Source organism: Bos taurus, chromosome 9 (assembly GCF_002263795.3).
Source record: "Bos taurus isolate L1 Dominette 01449 registration number 42190680 breed Hereford chromosome 9, ARS-UCD2.0, whole genome shotgun sequence".
In the NCBI taxonomy this organism is placed as follows: domain Eukaryota; kingdom Metazoa; phylum Chordata; class Mammalia; order Artiodactyla; family Bovidae; genus Bos; species Bos taurus.
In genome coordinates this window covers 21,967,132-21,986,983 of record NC_037336.1, presented here as the reverse complement: position 1 = coordinate 21,986,983, position 19,852 = coordinate 21,967,132, and the positions used below count along the sequence as shown (strand labels likewise).

At 42.4% G+C, this 19,852-nt stretch overlaps 1 non-coding gene across 1 annotated transcript; it reads left to right on the top strand.

The window, feature by feature from the left end:
- Positions 1 to 18,681: 18,681 nt before the first annotated feature.
- Positions 18,682 to 18,754, top strand: TRNAG-CCC (transfer RNA glycine (anticodon CCC)). The gene has a single exon. It is a non-coding gene; the product is annotated as a tRNA-Gly (tRNA).
- Positions 18,755 to 19,852: the final 1,098 nt, after the last annotated feature.

The following is a 19,852-nucleotide window of genomic DNA, read 5'->3' as shown; positions in this document are numbered from 1 at the left end:
TGAACCTCTCCCCCAACACGCCACCCCATCCCACTCCTTGGTTGTCACATGGTACCACACTGAGCTCCCTGTGTTATATAGCAGCTTCGCATTGGCTGTTTTACATACGGTAATGTATATGTTTCAATTCTCCGAGTACACTTCCGACTTGTTAACATAAAGCTAAATTTTGAATCCTATAATGATGTATTAATTATATGAAGAGAGGTAAATTGTCGATTGTGTTAGGTTACTAATATATGCCACATAGTGATAGCAGCAGAGAAGTGCATTTGAACAAACTCTTTTCTAATAAATGTATTAATTGCTGGGTTTTCCTATATGGACTGTCTGGGTCAGTAAAGAAAATAAATCCAAAGCAGAAAGTTAAGAAAGAAAGTTAAAATTTATGAATGCTTCAAGTTGATTTCTATTAAGGTTAAGCAGTTTTAAAATGGGTTTTAAATTTCGTGTTTGATTTGAGCCTCTATTCTTCTTTGGGATTGCTCTTCCAAGAAATTGTGAATCCTAAAAGTATTCTGAAATTAGAAGCTTTTTGTAAGTTACTGGGATAGTAACCAAAAGTCCAAATTTCAGGTTTTGATATAATTAAAAGTCTTCATATGAGGCACTGTCTTTCATATTCATAAGTAACATGGGACATTGGTTTAGAATTTTCAAGTTGTGAATTGTATCACAACTGTTAGCTTCAGAACTGGAAAAGGTAACTTTTTAGGTTTTTCTTTAGGCGTTCTGTATGAAGGCAGTAGGTGAGTAAATGTTTAAACAGAATTACACAAAGTGCATTTATTTTGTTTTCTTTTTATTGTGAGCCAAGTAGCTTTAAAAATTCAGAAAGCAAAAACAAAGTTCTGTTTTTGTTTTATAAACCTAGCCATAAACTTCAAATCAAGCTAAATTTTGCTATACTCCAGTATTTAGCTTATTCTAATGACCCAATTTAAAGTTCTGGGAAACAATGTATCCTAGAATATTATAAAATTATGTTTTATATACCTTAGGATGAAGAGGAAGTAATCTGTATCCTCATTGGAAAAAATCATTTATTAATAAGATAGAAAATAAGAGCATCTTAAGATCAATTCATAAACAATTTATGCCTAATATTAGTAATTGTCCTAATTTAGACCCTTTCAAAGTATGCTCTAGGTAGAAATTACAGACAGTACTATTAAAAATAAATACAGTATTCATTACTGTAACTCAACCCTGAACTTCTTGCATGATATTTTGAGGAAATAAATCTTATTTTCCTTTAATTTTTAGAGAAAACAATTTCTTAGCTATTACACTCTAAAGTGCTGTTTGTTACCTATGTCATTGGCTTCAATTTGTGATTTAAACATTTAAAAAATAATTTTCAAACAAATTACTAATCACACTTGTCAATAAAAATAGAAAAACTCAAGTTTTATAACCCTAGTATCCCTTTTATTTCCAATGCCAATGAAATGGAAATAACATTCAGCTGGAGTGAAAAGATGAATTTTCCTTTACCTTCTAAGAATAACATGGAACAGTGACCAGCCTGGGTTTGCTCATTACTCTGATGCCATGACCATAAAACAGAATATTTGACTCATTCTGCATCCTTAGAAATGGAAAACTTTTAGAGGCAAAGAGGTATTTAGTATGATTTCATATTTTATGTATGTCCATAACTGTGTATCTAAAACCATCAACATCACACTCACCAGCAAACATCTGTTTAAAGAGCTGCTGCTGTATGTGCTGTGTGCTTAGTCGCGCAGGCACGTCCAACTCTCTGCAGTCCCATGGACTGTGGTCCGCCAGGCTCCTCTGTCCTTGCAACTTCCCAGGCAAGAATACTGGAGTGGGTTGCCATTTCCTCCTCCAGGGGATCTTCCCGACCCAAGAATCGAACCCTCGTCTTTTGTGTCTCCTGCCTTAGCAGGCAGATTCTTTACCACTACTGCCCTCTGATACTGTACAGATGGTAGAATTCAAGACAGAGAATATGGTGTACTCCTCCTGTCTGGGGACTGAAATGTAATATAACACGGTATGTTCTAAGAGCCTATAAGAAGAGAGATTGGAAATAGTACTATAATTAAGGTAGTATGTTATACAACATATATTTTGCATTAATTAAATAGAACCCTCCAAATGACCTTAAACTTTTCAGAACTGTACACCATTCAAGGTGAAAAGCAGGCTTGTTAGGAGATTTGTGTTCTCTTTAACATCATTTACTTTCAGAGTTGTTGTGTAAACTTGCTATTCCTCTAGGGTTATTGTTATAAACCAAAGACATATTATATATAGTATGTACATACATATTATATATATATATACACTAAGTTTGCCATAGGATTATTATTTTCATTAGTAAGATGCTATGACACCATATAAATGAGCAATTTGTGGAGTTCTTGTGAAGCTGAAACATTCAGTATCACTACAGAATTAGACAGTTTACAGAAATATCAAGCATTTTAAAATAGGACAGAAATGTATGCTCAGTGCAGGATTCCTTAAAATGTTTTCTATGGAATGCTAATTCCAAAGGGTGTTTATCCACATATTAGTTCTTTATATTTCTAAAAAGCCCATTCACTAATTTAATTTGGGAAATGCTGGGTTAAAGACTACAGGACTTTTCAGAACCTTTAATTTCCTAAAATGAATTGGAAATTCTCAAGAAGGGACTCTTATAACATGTTTTATTTTTTAACAGTATACCAAAATCACTTAACCAATGAACTCTTTTCTTTTAGCAATAGCCCTAGGGACTGGAGTTCTATAGAGAATATTCTGAATTACACTGGTAACAAAATTAGACATAGAAGCTCTAGAATTAGACAATCTAGCAAGTCACTTTACCTCTCTGAGCCCTGGACTGTCACCTATACAGTAAGAGGAATGATTTCTACCTAATGAAAATATTACAGACTACTAGTTCAGGTAAAGAACATAGCTTATTATCACTAAAAATGCTTACTTATCAAAACAGCATTAATTGAAGAAGAGAGATCACAGAAGCAGGCACTTCATTTCTCAGCACAATGTAACAAGCCTAGAAAACTGGGCAATATGTCACCAAAGGCAACTGTCATGCAGCAGGAAAAACAGGAACTATTTTATATTAAAATGTAAATCTTTCTTTGGTTCATGATTAGTAATTCGATCCCATAATTGAGTCACTACTTACTGAGTAAAATTTTCATACACATTATCTCACTTAATCTTCATTAAAAGTTGCTGAGATATTATGTCTATTTTTACATTTAATTTTACAGATGAGAAAATGCAAGTCATAAAAAAAATTACTTTCCCAAGCTCCCACAGCTAATTTTGGAGCCTGTACTGAAACTCTGACTTGACTCCAAAACCCATGATGTCCTTTTTAAATGAACATATCCATATAGTTAAAAACTCAAATAATATAAAAAGATGAAGAGACATGCCTCCTGTTCCTGCCCACAACTTCTGGTTCCCACTACAGATAACCACACTTTTATTAGATTAATCGTCCTTCTAGTTCCTTTATGCGGAGAAGGCGATGGCACCCCACTCCAATACTCATGCCTGGAAAACCCCATGGACAGAGGAGCCTGGTAGGCTGCAGTCCACGGGGTCGCAAAGAGTCGGACACGACTGAGCGACTTCACTTTCACTTTTCACTTTCATGCATTGGAGAAGGAAATGGCAAGCCACTCCAGTGTTCTTGCCTGGAGAATCCCAGGGATGGCGGAGCCTGGTGGGCTGCCGTCTATGCGGTCGCACAGAGTCGGACGTGACTGAAGCGACTTAGCAGCAGCAGCAGCAGCAGCAGTTCCTTTATGCACACTCAAGCATGTACAAATACATGTTAGTTTCTTTTACAGGTGCATAGTTCTCAGACATGTCCATCAGACAAAAAGAAGATAAAACTTTTGTGCTGTGAAAGACACTTAAGAGGACGAAAGGCAAGCTGCACCCAATAGACTATATAAAGAACATTTTAAAAAAATCTGATTATGAAATGGGCAAAAGATATAAACAGATACTTCACCATAGACAAGACACAGATGGCTTAATAAGCACACAAAACCATGTTCAACATCATTACCCATTAGAAAGACACATATTAAAACCACAGTGAGATATCATTATACGCCTACTAGAATGGCTTAAGTGAAAAGAAGTGATAATACCAGATGCTAAACCAGTCCATTCTAAAGGAGATCAGCCCTGGGATTTCTTTGGAAGGAATGATGCTAAAGCTGAAACTCCAGTACTCTGGCCACCTCATGCGAAGAGTTGACTCATTGGAAAAGACTCTGATGCTGGGAGGGATTGGGGGCAGGAGGAGAAGGGGATGACAGAGGATGAGATGGCTGGATGGCATCACCGACTCGATGGACGTGAGTCTGAGTAAACTCCGGGAGTTGGTGATGGACAGGGAGGCCTGGCGTGCTGCGATTCATGGGGTCGCAAAGAGTCAGACACGACTGAGCAACTGAACTGAACTGAATGAGGGATGATCTGGAGAAATGGAGTCTCTTATTTATTGGTGGGAATGTACGATGGTACAGCTGCTCTGAAAAACAGTTTGGCAGTTTCCTGTAAAACACACACGTTCCATCTGACCCAGCAATTTCACTCTTGGGCATTTATCTTAAAGAAGTGAAAATTTATGTTCACATAAAATCTGTATACAAACATTCATAGTAGCTTTATGTGTGATAGTAAAATACTGGATGCAGCTTAAATCTTCAATTCACATCTCCCACGTTACGGGTGAATAGTTCTCAGCCTCTGTGCCCACTGCCTACTCAGTTAGCTGGAGGACTGTGTCATTTGTCTCCAAGATGGCAGCAATAACCCTCCTGTCCTGCATTCAACTGAACGGACTCTGGCACATCCATACAATGGAGTACCCCTCATCAATAAAAAAAGAATAAACTGCTGATAACAAGCAACAGCCTGGCTAGACCTCAAGGATCTTACGCTTAGTGAAAATATCTCAAGATTATATACTATGTGGTTTCATTTCTAGAATATTCTCAAAATGATAAAAGTATGGAGGTGGAAAACAGATTGGTGGTTGGCAGGCGACAGAGACTTGGGGCAGGGAGGGGTGTTTGGGAGAGAGGGGCACAGGAAAATAGAAGAAGCACAGAGGAGTCCTTTTTTGGTGACTGAACAGTTCAGTGTGTTGACTGTGATCATTATGCAAATCTATACATGGTATGAAACCGGGTAGAACTATATGCACTGGAACACACGCGCACACACAAATATAGGTTACAAAATGACTCAAGCTGAATAAGGCCTATAGTCCAGGTAACAGTAACAGACTGATGGCAATTTTCATATGTGCTACATCACTGTATATTGTCCTGTAATTGTATGTCATTCGATAGGTATGCTTCTGCTATCATAATTTGGAGAAGCTGATTGAAGGCTATATGGGACTGTATCATTTTTGCAACTTCTTGAGTCTATTAATTATCTCAAAACACAAAAGTTAAAAAAGAAGAGTGCATGTAGGATGGGAAGGTTATTGTCACCATCTTGGAGACAAGTTACACACCAGTAAATAGTAAATAGAGACCAGTTACACACCAGTAAATAGTAGCACAGAGACTGGGGACTTGGGCTCTTGAAGCCAACACACAAGAGCCATGATCCCGGATGATCTGCCCCAACAGCTGTGGGGACAAGTGGGCAGGAGCCAGCTCCAGGTGCGGTTTGGCAAGAATCATCATGGCTCCGGCTCCATCAAGGCAGGCTTGGGATGGAGCACCTGCTTTGAGGATGAAGAACCTAACCGACCGACACACGTGAAAGGAGAGCACAGACAGAGACCCAATCCTGAACACGGCCAAATTGCAGAGAGTGGGCAGCCCGAGATGCAGCAGACCCCAGGAGTTTTGGGGGCAGAGGGAATCTGAGCCAGCGGGTCCTGCACCGGCTGTGTGACTCATCACCACGTCCTGCAGGATGGGGTTGAAAGGGAAAGCCTTAGTTGCTCAGTCGTGTCCGGCTCTGTACAACCCTATGGACTGTAGCCCGCCAGGCTCCTCAGTCCACGGCATTCTCCAGGCAAGAATACTGGAGTGGATAGCCACCCACTTCTCCAGGAGATTTTCCCAACCCAGGGATCCATATTGCAGGCAGATTCTTTACATCTGAGCCACCAGGAAGGAGAATGCAAGGGCCCTGGAACTGGGACAGACCCCTCATGAGAAAGCATTGGAGAATGCAGACAGGAGAAATCAAGCAAGGGTCAGAGCACACGGAGAATTAGGGCACTTTTCTTTTCCAAGGAATCCTAAGTTTCACCTCCTTTCCTTTACCATTTATTAAATCTGTTTCCAATTTGGAAATGACTGCAAAGTACTATACTTCTTATAGCACTGAGACACTGCTGTCCCAAGAACTGTTACGATTATATCAATACTTAGGCAGACTCACACCACACATGGCGACTGAGGTCATTATATTTCTTTGGACAGGGGGAGGGTTCTGAGGGGCACTGTGCTTCATGGACACTTTCCTTGCTTTCTTCTTTTAATAAGAAATAAAAGTTTTGAAAAAAATCTCAATGCACTCTCCCAACAAAGCTATGTCAATACATTGAAGGATCTGGGCTTAGAAATTTCCCGGGCCAGGAACTCTGCTCAGTGTTATATGGCAGCCTGGATGGGAGGGGAATTTGAGGAAGAATGCTTCCCAGGTGGCTCAGTGGGTAGAGAATACACTTGCAATGCAAGAGATGTGGGTTTGATCCCTGGGTTGGGAAGATCCCCTGGAGGAGGAAATGGTGACCCACTCCACTATTCTTGCCTGGGAAATCTCTTGGACAGAGGAGCCTGGTGGGTTACAGTCCATAGGGTCACAAAGAGTCGGACACTGGAGTGACTAAGCAAACACACACGTGTGCATATGGCTGCGTCACTCTGCAGTGCACCTTAAACCATCACCACATTGTTAACTGACTGAACTCCAATATAAGATAAAAAGTAAAAAAAAAAACAAACTTTCCTGACTAAGGACCCTCACGGTCCAATGGTTAAGACTTTCGATCCCTAGTCAGGGAACTAAGATCCTGTGTGACCAAGAAAAAAAAAAAAATCCTGCTCTCTTGTCCACTTTCCAAGATAGTAACCCAGAGTTCACCTGATCTTTCCTTCCATCCCTGCCTCATCGGTTACACAGAGAGACCAACAGCTTGCGTGTATGTTCCCATTAACTGTAAATAGGCAGGTGGATAAATGCTGGTTGCCTTACTCAGCCTCCCTGCCTTTCCACCCCATCCCAGGAAGCGAGTTTAGTACAGAACCGTCTCCATGCCCCTCCAGTTGCCCCAGCTCCACACTCCTGCCCACACACAGCTGTGACTCAGCCCCCACTTGAATGTTAGAAATGTCAGCTACTGGGTACAATCTAAATCATTTCTTAGGACCTAATTTGATCTCCAGTGGTAGTCTGGCTTGTACACAGAGGACGTTAAAAAAAAAAAACAAAAACTCAATTTGATAGTCAATGCTGCCACATGGATGATAGGCTTGTTTTCACTGGCTACTGAATAAGCAGTGCCTCAAAATCTTGGGTTTAGTGTGGGATACTGTTTAAACACATGCTCTTAGTTAAACAGAGCATTTGTGAATAACAGCTTTAGTGATAAATGTGCTCGCTCAGCTGCCCTTACGACTTTTCAATTTGGCATGAACTTCATATAGATTTTTCCATTAGAACATAACTGCAAGTGGTACCAAACATCACTCTGGCTGTATTTTAAGAATGACGGTAGTGACTATGAAGGCCAAGATTTCAATTAGCAGAAGTATTTACACTCACAGGAAGATGATTCTGAATTTAGTTTCACATGTTGGACAAGTATGTTGCATGAAAGCATGAACTGATGCTTCAACAGGAAGCTAGGTCGGTGGCAGACAGACCTGTAATGAATGCAGAGCGGTTTAACCCCTTTGAAGCTCCAATACTTTGGCCACCTGAGGCGAAGAGCTGACTCATTTGAAAAGACCTTGATCCTGGGAAAGACTGAAGGCAGGAGGAGAAGGGGACGACAGGATGAGATGGTTGGATGGCATCACCAACTCAATGGACATGAGTTTGAGTAAACTCAAGGAGTTGGTGATGGACAGGGAGGCCTGGCGTGCTGCAGTGCATGAGTCAGACATGACTGAGCGACTGAACTGAACTGGTTTAACCCCAGTTGATTGATTGGATTGCTGGCATACCATGCTCTTCCCCGCCTAGAACTGCAATAGTCGAACAAGAATCTGGTTAACATTTGTTCCTTATCTCAGTGAGTTGCCATCAAAGTTAGCTTTTTTTAAAAAAAATCTCAAAGCTCTTTGAGCTCTCAAAGTGGGAATTAACTTTTATTTTATATTCTAAAATAAGCTATTCTTGGCCCAGCCTTTGGGCATAGCTCAAGGTCTCCCTCACACATGGCTGTTAGGTTACCCTTATTCCTCTGTAGAAACCACTGCCTTGAGCAGGGACCCTGGAACCCCTCAGGAGACAGCCAGTATTAGAAACTAGCTATCTGAAGAACCAAAACTATTTCTTATGGCAAAAGGAGAGCTCTGCAAATACGTTTTATTAGAAAAGAAATATGCCTTAGAATTGGGCTTCATTTGATATCTGACTCTGAGTCCTGGTTTCATGACTCTTACCTATGAATCAGCTTGTGGTATTTCTAAGAAATATTTATTTATTTACTTAATTATTTGGCTGTGCCAGGTCTTGTTGTGGCAGGCAGGATCTTTCATTAGTCACAGCATGTGAGCTCTTAGTTACAGAATGTGGGATCTAGTTCCCTGATTGAACCCAGGCCCCCTGCATTGGAAGCACAGAATCTTACCCACTGGACCACCAGAGAAGTCCCTCATCTTGTGATACTTCACAGAAAGATTTCTGTAACTACGTATTGCCAGGCTCTGCTAATCAAAGAGAAAATATGGATTTTTGTGTGTGTGTTCTGAAATTCAGCACATAATCAATCAAACTTTGTTCTGAGCATTGAGTAAAGATTTCAGTGGCCAAGCAGGAAGTGGACTGGACTTCATTAACATAACCTTCATGGAGGTAACTTTTACTTTGGTCTAACTCCACCAAGAAGATGTTTACAATCAAACAGTATAGTCGGTAGGCTAGAACCAGTGTTGAACATTTTGGCTGGATAAGAGAGCAGTGTCATTCACCTTTGTCACTACAGCGGTGGTGACATTTGTAGATGACTTTGCAGGTGACCTTGTGGTGAACACGCAAGCAAGGTATTGCAAAATGATATGGTAAGTGATGCAGAAGAGTCACTTGCAGTCACCAGCGTATACTGATACACACTGGGTTGTCACTGATGGCCTGACTTTTCCGAAAACATCCTCATGATGACAAATCCCTCATAAAGACACGTGTGAGGGCATTACGTGTTTCAGCAACACTTCATGTGGGTAAAAAACGTGGCAGAACCCCAGGCAGGCTAAATCTCTCAGCTGCAGCCTGAGGACGACAGGTGGTTTCCTTGCCTAAATTAAGGCCAGAAGCATCGACGACGTGGCTGAGGAGGAAGACTGACACTTGAAATGATGTATGGTGATCTAGGGCTTTCTACAAAGAATGCCTTTCTTTCCTGGTGGCTTTATGTCAAAACCCTTAAAATGTCGAGTGGAGGGTTCCAGCCACATTTGCTGAGCACCGTAATCTCAATGCATAGTGGTAACAGCAGTTTTGGCAAAAGGCCTGGATAGAAAACCCGGGAAGCTCCAGAGAGCCAGCAGCCCGGAGGGTTTGGACTCTCTAAGGATGTATTCAGTGGGCCTGTTACCTGGGGCATAGAACAGCCCAAGACTTTGCCCGGTTCTCACCAAGCCATCTCTGCTGAGGGCTCCAGGTGAGCATCTGTGCTCATCTTCGGAGAGGGGCATCGAAGGCTGACTTAGTCCCGTGTTCTTCCTGAGCCCCACAGGGGAGGGGGGAGGATCCTCAGACAAGACACAGCTCCAACCCTCTCCTGCACTTCTAGGCACTTACGGGCACTGCTCCAAGCTGCATAGAACCCCAGCACATTTCCCGCCCCCCATACAGCAGAGTCCCCTCCCGGGGCTCGCTCACTCCAGGCAAGGAGAAGAGCTAGGGTAAGCAGCAGCATCGTCACCACGAGAAACCAAGACGCGTGGACAAAGTGAGAGATGCGGTGTGTTCAGGCCTGTGGGTCATCATCGTCAGGGGTGTGAGCCAGGTCCATGTCTGCCGACAGCAAAGAGCATCTGTGTTTGGACTTCAAGCCGGAACTCTTCCTGAGTTTCGTTTAAACTTGGTTTTTAACTTCTTGAAATGATCTTGGGCTCTACAGTTCACATAAGGGTATGAAGGCAAGAGGAGACGGAGGCGGCAGAGGATGAGATGGTTAGATAGCATCACCCACTCAATGGACATGACTTTGGGCACACTCCGGGAGACAGTGGAAGGCAAGGGAGCCTGGCCTGTTGTCAGTCCATGGTTGCAAAGAGTCAGACACAACTTAGTGACCGAACAACAACAATTAATAGTTACACATTGACTTTGCTTTGATTTATTTTTAACTTTGCTTTTAAAATGCATCAAGAAATACTGAAGTGAAGTGAAGTATTAGTCACTCAGTCTTGTCTGATTCTTTGCCACCCCATAGACTGGGGCTCACCAGGCTCCTCTGTCCATGGGATTCTTCAGGCAAGAATACTGGAGTGGGTTGCCGTTCCCTTCTCCAGGAGATCTTCCCGACTCAGGGATTGAACCTGGGTCTCCTGCATTGCGGGCAGATTCTTTACCGTCTGAGCCACCAAGGTAGCTCTCAAGAAGTACCAGAGGACTTGAAAACCCACTGTAACATTCGAGCGTAGAATAGGGCACTCTGTCAGACTGTGTAAACTTTCCCATTGGCTCTTGTCTCTCATGTGTGAGTGTGCGTGTGAAATGTTTTCTGTGAGATCTGCAGCTGTGTGGGACTCATCAACTTATTTACACTCCAGCCTGGTGAGCAGCCGCGTAAGCCTGTGGTTCCCTTGGATCCAGTAAGGCTGTGATTCTGTGGGAACGTTTATAATATCACGTTTTCTGTCTCTCTTCTCCTAAAGGGCGACTGAGGAAACCAGTGATGCCCTTGGGGCTCCTGCATGAGTCAGTCAGTGCTGCTGCCTGTGAACTGCTGGCAGGGACCGGACACCAGCCCCTCCCCATCCTGGGAAGCACATCTCTCTCCCTTCCATGCCTTCCTTACTCCCTTCTGAAAAATTTGTCTTAAAAGAGCAAGGTGTGTATGTGTGTGTATGTGTGTGTGTGTGTGTGTGTGTGTAGAGAGTGAGCGAGGGAGGTAGAAAGAATGAGCGGGTGACTTATATGCTTCAGATTCCCTTCCATTTTTACACGAGAGGGTCACGTGCTACTTCCAAGACAGAGACATTCTATGAGAAACAGATTTTCAATAGAGAGTCTGAAAGGACAGGAATGGTTTAAATTTAGCACTGGGGAGGGAAAGCTCGCCTCTAGGTAACGTACATGGAAAACGATTCCAAATGGTTTTCTCTGAGGCCAGCTGTGCAGCCTTTTGGAGAAATCATTTCACATCACCCTCTTCAGAGCATTGAGTGCAGATGTCCCCAGGCCACAGAGATCCTGGACTGAAAACCAGCCGCTCTGCGGTGCCACCACCCCAGCGGGTGCTGCGCCCTGCCCCCACCTAGCACCCCCTTCCCACTCCCCCACAGCTCCATGGGGCTCCCAGGGATGCAGACCAATTAACTCTGCCCACCAGGACCTTAGCTTCCCCCGGTGACACCAGGGTCCCCTCCTCTTTATTTTCCTTGGGACCCAGTGAATCATCTTTTGTGCTGTCTCAAATGGTATGACTCATTTCAGGCTATTTTCTGCCCAGTCTCAGCCCAGTGGCTCATTCCTGGAGGTGGGGGGGGGCCTTTCCTCATCTGTTAAATGTCATGAATCACAACACTGCACTTGGTAGGAACTCCACACTCGCTTTACTGGAGATGAGTGTTAGTCAAACAGTAAGAACAGAGCAGAGTGGTGGCCTTCTTGTGGGTGAAGCTGCCCAGGTCTGCAAGGCTTATTTTAAGACCATAATCTGCATATACCTTGATGGCGATGACAATGCTGGGCTTTGTCATCCTGCTCCCTTTGCTTTTCTTGGGAGGCGTGTGGGAATCAAATGTGGGCTGAAGTCAACATTTGCTTCCAAACAAACGTGACCTGGTGGGCACTTCTGTTTCCTAATGGCACCCCCTCTTCTGCTCCCGTCTTCCATTCTTATTTTCTTCACGTTGACATTTCAGAGCAAACAACATGTTTTAGATTTCTCCTCACATGCCCTTTCTAATGTCTGAGAAAAGTCTATTCCAGTTGGAACTTAATTGGTTTAATCGGAAAAGTAAAGAGTTTTTCCAGTATACCTACACTGATATTCCCATACTCTGGAAATCTGAGAACCTTCTGATGTCTTTTTTAAACTACTTATTTATTTATTTGGCTGTGCCAGGTCTTAGTTGCAAGACATGGGATTGAGTTCCCGGACCAGGGATTGAACCTGGGCCTCCTGCATTGGGAGTGCGGAGTCTTAGCTCCCGGACTGCCAGGAAAATCCCTTGCTGGCTCTTTTAATATTAAAGAGGCTTGCGATCATTCCTGCTTCCACTGAAGAGCCGAGGAGAAGATGCAGAAACATCTGGTGGCTGGGTCAGGTGACCCAGACAGCTCTGGGGCTGCCTGCAGTGTTGGCCGTGACTCCTGCCTGTGGCCCTGGGGCACGCGTGGAATCTTCTCTGCAGAACAAAGGCAATCTTTTCCCAATTGTTTGATTTAATTGCTTTCATTTTTTTCAGGGCAAACTCTTTAGGTTTTCAGCTTTTCCTGGATGAGGATACAGATTGTAAAACATTTTGCTGGGTCAGGATGTGGGACATGACATGCCTCGATCTTCAGACAAGCTCAGGATGTTGCTCCAGGACCAAATAACTCGAAAGTTTAGGTTTCTGAAGGACGCATGATGGGCAACAGCGGCATGCACGCCAGACGGTCACCTAAGTGACAGAAAGAGGTGACCCAGGTGACCTGAGTGGTGGTCCTGATGATGAGAGAGCATGGCTTGTAACAGAGAGGCCCCAGCGGACCGTCGCTGGCTTCAAGACGCATGGCCACACCCGCAGCTGCAGCCCAGAGAACTCCGTCAGGCATGGCATGCCTTTTCTTGTGTGTTTTAAATTAGCTTTGTCAAGCTATAAATATTTGGGGGTAATTTCTAAAGAATGAAATGTTTCTGTCGAAGCCAGAAGACTGGGTTGTGCAATGCAAATTAACTTCTTATGGAGGTGGGGTCTGGAAAGCAGGATGCAAGTGCGTTTCTGAAACCCAGCTGGTCCAATAGGGTGATGGATGACAGGCTAAATTTGCTCTGAGGATTTTTCAGTTCCCTCGGAAATCCAAATGCCTGCCCATGGACTGCAGTAACCTCCGTGGGATTCCAACATTAGTCACACGTGAACATCCCCATCTCCTGAAGAACAGCACCCCATATGAGCTGCTTCTGAACTGATGGGTTTTATCCCACCTTCCCCCAATAGAATAATTTCTGTCTTTCTTTCTGCTGTGCCCTGTATCCATTTCCCTGGTCCAAATACCAATAGAGGCCCTCCATCCCAAGAATCTTTCCTATAGGGTGAGCTTTCTCTTCCTGAGTTTTTTTTTTTTTTTTTTTTCAATTTTTTAATGAGTACACTTTAACACATGTTTTTGAAAGATGCAGCTGCTCAATCTCATACTACTCTGATAAATGCCAGTGCAATCGGCAATGAGATATCACTTCAGATTCAAAGATAAGCAAAAGGATATAGTCATAAAGTCCTGAGTGGATGGCAGAGTGATGTATATTCCGGTTCCTTGAGAAGAAGTGGGAATTGCAACAACAGGACTTGGTAAAGTTGAAGAATTGCACTTGTGTGTGTGTATTTAGTCGCTAAGTTGTGTCCAACTCTTTGCAACCTCATGGACTGTAGCCTGCCATTATTCCAGGCAAGAATACTGGAGTGGGTTGCCATTTCCTTCTTCAGGGGGATCTTCCTGACCCACGGATCAAATCCAGGTCTCCCACATTGCAGGTGGATTCTTTACCATCTGAGCCATCAGGGTCCCTACTGGATTATGATAAAATTTTGTTAAGATTTCATTTCAAAGTGCCTATAATTTTAAAAGCTCTCCTGATAAGGACTCAAAATACATTTCAAAATATATTTAATTTTAATTTCAACTCTAATAGCCATGGAAACAATTTTTAGGTGACCCTAGCTCAGGTAACGGAGAAGGCAATGGCACTGCACTCCAGTACTCTTGCCTGGAAAATCCCATGGATGGAGGAGCCTGGTAGGCTGCAGTCCATCTGGTCACTGAGGGTCGGACACGACTGAGCGACTTCACTTTCACTTTTCACTTTCCTGCATTGGAGAAGGAAATGGCAACCCACTCCAGTATTCTTGCCTGGAGAATCCCAGGGATGGGGGAGCCTGGTGGGCGTCTATGGGGTCGCACAGAGTTGGACACGACTGAAGCGACTTAGCAGCAGCAGCAGCTCAGGTAAAGTAAGCCAAAATAGTAACTAGTGAGGCAAGTAACTTTTCACTAAGTAGGTTAGCAATCAATAATTTGTCCTAAATTTATTTGGCTACATCAGGTGTTAGCTGCAGCATGCGGGATCTAGTTCCCTGACTAAGGAATCGAACCTGGGAATACTGCTTTGGGAGTGCAAAGTCTTAACCACACGACCAGCAATCAATAGGAAAGACCCAGCAATCAATAGTTTTAAAATAGCCTATCAATTACTTTATTTCTGATCAATCCAAGACCTTTTAAAGGATTCCTGAAGATACTTTAAAGAAATGTTCAGGATTCAACTCTTGTTCTTTATTTATTCCATCAATGTATCCATACTTTCATTCTTTCTGAATTCCAAATAATTTAAAGACTTGTTCTCTATTTAATTAAGACTTAATTTAATAACTATATGATTTTTGATGTGTACTTTTTGAGAAAATTATGGAGAAAGTCAATCCATCACTTTGTAGGAAATTATCTTGAGTCACTGTTACCGTTTACACACAAAAGGATTCTGATTTTACTTAGGAAACATAACCTAAAATTCGTTTTAGGGTACAAAGAAAGAAACATCTATAAGATAGAAAAAAATCTCGCCCAAACCCTGTCATTCATGAAATCACTGACAGTGAAATTTGTGACAGTATTTACTATGGATAGCAACAGAAATGGATAAACTCAACCTCCAGACCCACATTCAGTGACCATCTGGGCCAATCTTAGCCTTGCCTCTCAAGCAAAACATAACCCAATAGTAGTCATATTTTTTTCCTAAATCTGCTCTCCAAGCAATAGATTGTTACAAAAAGCAAGACACAATAGTAAAGAAGTAGCGATACCTTCAGGATGAAGGTTCAAAAATGTAGAATGCAAAACTTTTGTGCTGGAAGGTTGCAGGGTATGTAAAAAATTAGGAATAAAAGATATAATCTAATATAATTGGCCTCATATCAACTTAGATGAGAGGAAATGGATGAATTAGCTTCTAGTAAGTCTTGCATATCTGATTTTATCTCAAAAGTGTATGTTTTTATGTGTTTTCCACTGTATATAACGTTCTATTATCAATAGACCATGACATTTATTTTTTGCATAGTAGACATATTTATACCAATCTTACCATATTGTTGGGAAAAAGTTGATGGCTGGCTGACAAGGAGATGAGTAGAATTATCTGATCTTTACAAGCCTGGTGATCTTGATCTGGGACTCATTACTGTGATGCTTTACTAAACCAGCCTCTGTTCTCTTTTGAACAGTACCAATTATTATCCTAGAGATTCGGTATTTGTTTGTTATTCAAAAAGTTTTTATTTAATACTTATTGTGTGCTAGGTACTATTCTGGGCAGAGAGGGTCCAAGGATAAAACTGTCTTTATCCTTAAAAAGTTTACAAACCAAGAATTAAAATATAATGAGAATTCTGTTCATAATGATATATGCAAAAGGCAGTCAGAAGAGAGGAGAAAACACTATTTTCTCTGATTTACTCAGAGAAGATTTCACAGTGGCACAGAGACTTCCTGAGTGTTTTCTGGGCTTCCTAGGTGGCACAAATGGTAAATAATTCATCTGCTGATGCAGGAGACAACAAGAGACGTGGATCGGGAGGATCCCCTGGAGCAGGAAAAGGCAACCCACTCCAGTATTCTTGCCTGGAAAATCCCATGGACAGAGGACCCGGATGGGCCACAATCCGTGGGGTTGCAAAGGGTTGGACACAGCTGCATGAACATGAGGACCATGGAGAGTTTTCTGGGTATAGAACCAAAGAAAGTACATTTGAAAGAACAGAATGGGCAAAGGAATGGAAGCAGAAGCCAGTATGATGTATTTTGCACAAATAGGTCATTATGGTGAAAGGGTAAGATTAGAATAAGAAGGGAAGGAGGGGGAGATAGAAGATGAGAAAGGACAGGCTCTTGGAGTCCAGATCATGGTGGTCCATGCATAAATCAGAGAAGGCTCAAGTTTACCCTTTGGAAAATATAGAGCCACTAAAGAATTTTAAGGTAACAGAAAGACCTCTAGAAAAGTTGGATAGGATACATTAAAGGTGTGCAGGAAAATCCAGAGACATGGAGAACACTTGGAGCTACTGCAATGGTGCAGAAAGAGGTGATGAGTTCTTGAATATGGACCTTGCCCCTGAGTAAGGATTTGGGAGATGTTTAGGAGAGACTCCCAATGCTGGGCTTTCCTTGGAATACAGGTAGAGGAAATGGAAAGATATAAAATGACTCTAAACCATCTCATCGGGATAACTGATGTCAGCCATGGGCTTTACCAGCAAAGCAGTGGCAGTAGCTTTAGAGATGCTTGGGAGATCTTACTATGTCAGTGTATAAAAGATGGTCAGTTGTGGAGATCTGGAATTAAAAGGAAAAAAAGGTCTTGACTGAAGGTAAATTACTGGGGATTATTTGCATTTTCATGGAGAGCTAGCAGTTATAAACGTTTATAGCATAGGTGTGTGTGATCATTGCTAGTTATGGACCTTGGATACAGTATACCTGGTTGCTCCTGGGGAAGATTTCCACTTTTGATGGAAGAGATGATAAATGGAACATTGCTTGCCGTATCAATAAACAAAGGATATCATAGCCATCATCAATTGCAACTCTCCAACAGGATCCAGTGAGCCCCGAGGAAACTCAGGAAGGAAAGAAGGACTGCCATCGAGCAGCCATCAGAAACTGCAGCCACTCCCTAGGGTGAGCCCTGAGGAGCGGAAGCTCAGGATAAGAAAACACACAGGATACTGGCCCCAGGGAGCTGAGGTGCATAACAAAGGATGATTTCAGCAAAGCCAGACTCTTGAATATCTTCCTATACATAGAAAAGCACTAAATCCTTTAACTTGAGATATCTGGTTTTCCTTTAATTTACAATAATCTTTTGCCAGTCAGCCTACCTAAAACTTCTATAGAACCTGGCTCCCTGCCTCACCTCCTCAGAGCAGTTCTCTCAGGGTTACTTGAGATGCTGCCTCCTAAGCTTGAAGTCCTAAAAACTCCTATCAAATAAAGCATCTCAACTTTTAGGTTGTGAATATTTTTCAAGTCAACAGGTATACGAAGAGATCTCACTACTAACCTTTCTGCCTTTGGACTATGTTGAGTGAGGAAGTGATACCTAAAGGTGAAGGCCAACCTGATGAGGACTGCAGTGTGGAGAGACGGGAAGGAGACAGGTCCATGATGGCATCAGCTACTGAACCTACCCTGAAACTTCAGACTTCTTGTTATGTGAAGGTTTATATTTCCCTCCTGCTTAAACTCTATTCATTTTAATACTTTGGTACTTACAGCAGACACCATCCAAACTAAAAAAATCTTTCTGTGAGATAAGATAGAAACAATTAAAAATAGAAATCTTATTTTGTGGGTAAAAGGGCAGGAGGCTGAGGGAGCTTTCTGTGTGTGTGATTTAAGAGCTAGATGTGGGACTTCTCAGGGGTCAATCCTTGGTCAGGGAACTAGATTCCACATGCAGCAACTAAGACCCTGTGCAGCCAAATAAATAAAAATATCTTTTTTTTAAAAGAAGCTAGATGATGAGAGAGGGGATGACATTGAAGATTGATGACAATTTAAAGGGAATGAAAGAAGATTTGGCTTGAGACACGAGGAAGATTGTTGAAGAATGTGTTGGGTAGAGCCAAGGCCAAAGGTCAGATCAGACAATGGTGCTAATGTGTGATTGTAGAATTTCTCAATGTTGTCTTGGCTGGGCAGGAAGCAAGCACAGGTGGAGGGATGGCTACACTGTGGATGGGGAAGGAGTCAGGGCCTGGAGAACAAAAGGAGGAGTGACTGAAGTAGGAGGGAGGAAACAGGAAGGATAAGAGGTTATGATCAAAGAACGGGCTGTTGAGATCTAAGAGTTCAACAGTGAAAGAAAATCCAAACTGACCATGTGCAGCATGTGAAAAAGGCCTGTCTCTTGAACAAGAGAACAGAGGAAGTGGAATGAGATAATGATGGAGAGGTGGGCCTGAGCTAGATGAGGGAGGGCCTTCATATAAAGAGTTGAGGTTTCCACCTTAACAGGCTGAGAGGGGGACTTCCCTGGTGGTCCAGTGGCTAAGACTCTGAGCTCCCAATGCAGGGGGCCCAGGTTCGATTCCTGGTCAGGGAACTAGATCCCACGTGTGGTAACTAAGACCTGGCATAGCCAAATAAATAAATACTTTAAAAAAATAGATTGAGAAATTACTAAAGGGATTTAAAAATGGCAGTGACATTTAAGAGCCTTTGAAAGGCAATGATCAGATTTTTTGGAAAGACCACTCTGGAGGCTCCTTTGAGAATGGATTATAGGAGGGCAAGAAGGAAATCAGGACAACATTTGATTGGTGATTGCGATAGTTTAGGCAAGAGACAGTGATGATGTGAACCTAGAAGGTGACAGTGGAGGGAGACGGGGAAATGAATAGCCGCAGTATATAACTGGGACATAGAACCAATAGGACTTGGTGGTGGATTAGATTATGAGCGTCAGGACAAGCAAGAAGACAAAGGAAATCTCTAAATCTTGGTCTTTTGCAAAGTGATAGTGGTTCCGTTTATTGACAACAGAATATTAGGTAAGAAACTGGATTTCTTTTTTAATTTTTTTAAACTTCATATTGGAGTATAGCTTATTAACAATGTTGTGATAGTTTTAGGTGTACCATGGAGCAACTCAGCCATACATATACATGTGTCCATTCTCCCCTAAACTCCCCTCCCATCCAGGTTGCCACATAACATTGAACAGAGTTCCCTGTGCTATTCAAGGAGGTCCTTGTTGGAGAAACCAGACTTGGTGAGGGCAGATGGGGGTAACAGAGAGTCAAGAGTGCTCATTTGATTATATTACAAAATGTCAAAACAGATAGTTGGATATTTAAGTCTGGAGCACAGAAAAGAAATCAGAGATAAAGCATAATTTTGGAAACAGTATGAGGTACCTCCCCCAATGCTTTCTTTCCCATCACCACTGTGTGGCACCCATATTATTAGGAGGGAATTGACTCCTCACCTGAAATCTGACATGGATTCATGACTGTTTTATCTTCATCAAGATAATCCTCTCCTATGTCATTGTTATTGACTTAGGTAACTTAGATTGAAGCCACCCTGCACATGGCATTACCTTATCCAAAGGAAATAGATTAGAAGTATGTCTGTGAAAAACTGGGGCCCATGGGACATGTGGAGTCACACTTCTGGGATCTTCTAAGAAAGAATGTTT